Source organism: Lolium perenne, chromosome 1 (genome assembly GCF_019359855.2).
Source record: "Lolium perenne isolate Kyuss_39 chromosome 1, Kyuss_2.0, whole genome shotgun sequence".
Lineage (NCBI taxonomy): Eukaryota > Viridiplantae > Streptophyta > Magnoliopsida > Poales > Poaceae > Lolium > Lolium perenne.
In genome coordinates, this window is record NC_067244.2 from 137,222,692 (window position 1) to 137,228,272 (window position 5,581).

Here is a 5,581-nt window from a genome sequence, read left to right on the forward strand (position 1 = left end):
GCAGGCTGAAACTGCTGCGCCTTTACTCAAGTGGATGCAAAATGAGGCTGATGAGGCTGCTATGAGGACGATGGTGCCGACACCATCATCCGAAAACCTCTACAAGCACGAGGCCATGGGCCAGCTGGGTGGTGACCGTTTAATGAATCTGGTATATTTTCTTAATCCACATACATGATTTTATTATTATCTGTTTAATTACTGTTGGCTTTGCCTAATGCTTAGCAAAGGTTCAGAAACACTGCGTTTGCTTACAATCATCATACACTAATTTTTCACTTTTCAGTCTGTCTCATCCAGTATATAAACTGTTGAGTTCCGTTGGCTTCTTTTGTAATCATTTGCATTGTTGTCAATTGTTGTCTATGCACAACCCTATTCTTCCACTTACATCCCGCACTACTTGCATCAGTCTATCTCATAGATTTATTAAATATCAATGATGAGTTCTGTTGCTATTCATATGAAGGATGAAGCTTCTGTGCCTCTACTCAAATGGAAAAAAATGATCCTGATGAGGCTGCTGTGAAGACGATGGTGCCGCCACCATCTTCTGAAAACCTCCTCAAGCACAAGGCCACGGGCCAGCTGGGTGGTATCCTTTTCAGTAAGCAGGTATATTTTCTTAATCCTCATACATGATTTGATTTGTCTGTTTATTGCCGGCTTTGTCTAATGCTTACCAATAGTTCAGAAACACACACAACCCTATTCTTCCACTTACATCCAGCACTATATGCATCAGTGTATCATAGATTCATTTTATATATCACTGCTGATGTCTGTTGCTCTTCAATTTTCATATGCAGACCGAAACCGCTAAGCCTTCATTGGTCAAAAGGATTGCAAGCTGCCGATGAGGCATCCGCAGAGGCTGCCACCAAGTTCTTGTCAGCCCCACCTTCGGATGCTTATATAAGCTCAAGTCCAAGGACCAGCCGGGCCGTAACCATCCAAGGGTTCGGGTATATTTTCTTAAGCCACATATACATGCCATGATTTATGTCTGATATTATCACCGGCTCTGTCTAATGCTTTTTGGAATTCGGAAACGCCAAATTAGCATGCTTATATTCATCATACACTAAATTTTGACTGTTCAGTTTGTAACATAGTGTTATGCACTCGCTTGTCAACATTTGCATTGCTCTGAACTATGCACTTTACACAACCTAATTCTTCCACTTACATTCAGCGCTACGCACCAGTAGTACCTCCCATGTTTCCTTCACCATCCCGATGCCGAGCTTGCGGGAATATGGCGGGCCCATGTACATACCCCGCATATAACACCTCCTATGGCTCTATCTACCTTTATAATAACTCCTTCACAGAGTTACAGGTATGTATTCTCAGTGGTTTAGCATGAATTGGCATATAGTAAAGTCTTATTTTTAGTCTTCCTGCTTCTTACATTAGTATCAATTTTCACCTGCAGACTGTACCTTGTGAACTTCGTCCAATGATTAACCAGATGTGTCCGCATGAAGGGTCTTTCACTATGCATGGCAATGGCAAATTGATGAACACCTACACGGTCTATGAGGTGTATGTCTACAAGACGCAGGCCATCACATATTTGTATGGACATGATTGGAGAAAGTTTGCTTTTGACTACGGTCTGAAGAAGGGCGACGAGCTGAGGATCAGAAACTCAAACGGGCAGATATACGTAACTGCTTACAGAGTTGGAGACACTTCCAAATATATAATATGTAACTTTTTTGTACTCATATCCTTTGATTACTGCATTCTGAGCAGTTGTTCTAAACCATTCCCTCTGTTCTAGCTTGCTGGGTTTAACATGATCAAAGCTGCAGATCCCCTGATGGAACAGGAGCGGATGTCACAAAGGGCACTCACACCAGCACCAGCACCGGCTTCCCACTCTCCTGCATCAGCATCGGTTCCTGTACCAGCTCCGTTTACTGCATCTACCCAGCAGGCCCCTACATCAGCATTGGTTCCTGTCGAGGCCCCATATACTACACCTGCTCAAAGAGTTCTGCATCAAGACCGGTTCCTCTAGCTGCACTGTTTACTGCACCTGCCCAACAGTCTCCTGCATCAGCACCGGTTCCTCTAGAGGCACCGTTTATTGCACCTGCCAAGCAGTCTCCTGCATCAGCACCAGCTCATGTACCAGCCCTTGCTCCTGCACCTGCCCCAGCCAGATCACCGAGGTCTCAGCTCATTGTTGTGGCCACCCGTGTGGTGACCAGGACGCATCTGAAGGCTATGTTCGTGAGTATATGACAAAGATAATTGCTCTTATCTTGATGTCTTCTCTGCTCAAAGTCTCACATGGTTCAGTCTTTAGTGCATTGGTGCCATTGACTAATTTTTGGTGGTATCTCTTGCTTTGAATCAGAAATTGCCTAAAAGTATCTCCAAGGATCTCAATGCTGGCCGAAGGGGCAATATTTCCCTCGTCATGGAGAGTGAAGGTCTCACCGTGGAGGGACGGTACTCCGTCAGTCCCACAGATGGCCGCTTGGTTGTTACTTCCAGGTGGAAAAAGTTCATTGGCGGTGCCAAACTTCGCATTGGATCAAAGTTGAAGGTCAAGATCTTTCGATGCCACTGTGACATGCTGGTCATAAAGTTTGTGGTTGTCTAGTTCTGTTATCCCATAAGCCCTTAGCAAATGCATTTGTAGTTATACTTATATAAGGTTATCTTATCTGAACTGCTAATTAATTGTATGGGTGGTAAAACTCTGGCAAGCTTTTGCTCTTAGCAAGTATGTATGTATGATCAGCTATTATGATAACTAATGTTTGTGTTCATCTTAATTTGCATTTCTGTTTTAGAAAAAAACTTAATTTCTATTTTGGCTGACCTGTTAGAGAACTATCAGATTGAATCCACAACATGATTCAAATAGATTCATTACACCGAGCCACATGTCTTGACCTTGCTATACACTAGTTCCATTAATCAGTGCAAGAAGGCTTACCTGAGCTGCCTGAACCACGGCAGATTCGAATCGACCTTAGCTATCTAGCAAGAAATACAACATTTGCAGAAAGAGGATTTGCAGTACGGGGAGGCTGACATTGGGGACCCATGAGCCAGCAGCGTCGTCAACGTTTTAAAGGCGGCAGGAGATCGAAACAAAAAAAATAAGCCAAAAATCAGTTGGTAAACAAAATCCAAGAAATGAAACATTTACCTTTCTTAGAGGATGACATGCGGGACCCATGAGGCAGCAGCATCCTCAACAATTCCAAGGCGGCAGGGGATCAAAATAAAAAAAGGAAATAGCCAGAAATTAATTAGGGTAAAAAATAAATCTATCAAAGGAAACCTTTATTGTTCATAGAGGATGACATGTGGGACCGACCTGCCAGCTGCACCGTCATCGTTTCAAAGGGGGTAGGGGATCAAAAGAAAAAGGCAAATAGCCAGAAATTAGGGGTAAAAAATAAATCCAACAAAGGAAACTTTTATTGTTCATAGAGGATGACATGCGGGACCCATGAGCCAGCAGGTTCCTTAACGTTTCAAACTCGGCATGAGATTGAAAGAAAAAGGCAAGTGACCAAATATCAGGAGCAAAAAATAATCCAAGAAAAGAAATTTTATTGTACATAGAGGATGACATGCGGGTCCCATTTTGCAGCAGCGGTCTCAATGTTTCCAAGGCGGCACAGGACCAAAAGAAAAATGAAGTAACCAGAAATCAGGGGGTGAAAAAAATCCAAGAAAAGAAAGATTTCAATTGGGCTGCATCTGGACATCTGAGCCTTCGAACTATCCTGCTGGGCCTTCTGACTCGTACAATTTCAGCCCACTCCAAAACAGGAAAGTTCGGATTTATCTAAAAAAACAGGAAAGTCCTATGCTTCGCAAAAACACAAAACAAGGAGATTCAACATATAAGTTTGTTTATGTAAAAATAAATATTTAATTTATCCGTTTGCAATAGCTCAGAGCGAAATACAATGTTTATTGTCTGCAAAATAATCAAGATATCACATGTTTCTTGTACGGGGAGGCTGACATCGGGACCCATGAGCCAGCAGCGTCGTCAACGTTTTAAAGGCGGCAGGGGATGAAAAAAACCAAAAATCAGTTGGTAAAAAAATCGAAGAAAAGAAAACATTTATCGTTCTGAGAGGATGGCATGCGGGACCCATGAGGCAGCATCCTCAACGTTTATTGTTTATAGAGGCTGACATGTGGGACCCGTGAGCCAGCAGCCTCTCGACAACGTTTTAAAGGAGGCAGGAGATCGAAAGGAAAAATAAGACAAAAATCAGTTGGTAAAAAAATCCAAGTAAAGAAATATTTACCGTTCTGAGAGGATGACATGCGGGACCCATGAGGCAGCAGCATCCTCAACGATTCCAAGGCAGCAGGGGATCAAAAGAAAAAAAAAGGAAATAGCCAGAAATTAATTAGGGGTCAAAAATAAATCTACCAAAGGAAACTTTTATTGTTCATAGAGGATGACATGTGGGACCGACCTGCCAACAGCGTCCTCATCGTTTCAAAGGGGCAGGGGATCAAAAGAAAAAGGCAAATAGCCAGAAATTAGGGGTCAAAAAATAACTCCAATAAAGGAAACTTTTATTGTTCGTAGAGGATGACATGCGGGACCCATGAGCCAGCAGCTTAGTCAACGTTTCAAAGGCGGCATGAGATCGAAAGAAAAAGGCACGTGACAAAATATCAGGAGCCAAAGATAATCCAAGAAAAGAAACTTTATTGTACATAGAGAATGACATGCGGGTCCCATTTTGCAGCAGCGGTCCCAACGTTTCAAATGCGGCTTGAGATCAAAAGAAAAAAGAAAGTAGCCAGAAATTAGGGGTAAAAAAAATCCAAGAAAGGAAAGTTTTATCGTTCATACAGGCTGACATGTGGGACCTATGAGCCAGCAGAGTCCTCAACGTTTCAAAGGCGGCAGGGGATCAAAAGAAAAAGGAAATAGTCAAAAATCAGAGGGTGAAAAAAAACCAAGAAAATGAACTTTTATAGTACATAGAGGATGACATGCGGGTCCAATGAGCCTGCAGGTTCCTAAACGTTTCAAACGTGGCATGAGATCGAAAGAAAAAGGCAAGTGACCAAATATCAGGATCCAAAAATAATTCAAGAAAAGAAACTTGATTGTACATAGAGGATGACATGCGGGTCCCATTTAGCAGCAGCGGTATCACCGTTTGAGAGTCTGCACGGGATCGAAAGAAAAAGGCAAGTGACCAAATATCAGGATCCAAAAATAATTCAAGAAAAGAAAGTTTTATAGTACAAAGTGTTGGAGATATGCCCAAGAGGCAATAATAAAAAGTGGTTATTATATATCTTTATGTTTATGATAAATGTTTATATACCATGCTATAATTGTATTAACTGAAACATTGATACATGTGTGATATGTAAACAACAAAGAGTCCCTAGTATGCCTCTTAACTAGCTTGTTGATTAATGGATGATTAGTTTCATAATCATGAACATTGGATGTTATTAATAACAAGGTTATATCATTATATGAATGATGTAATGGACACACCCAATTAAGCGTAGCATAAGATCACGTCATTAAGTTATTTGCTATAAGCTTTCGATACAT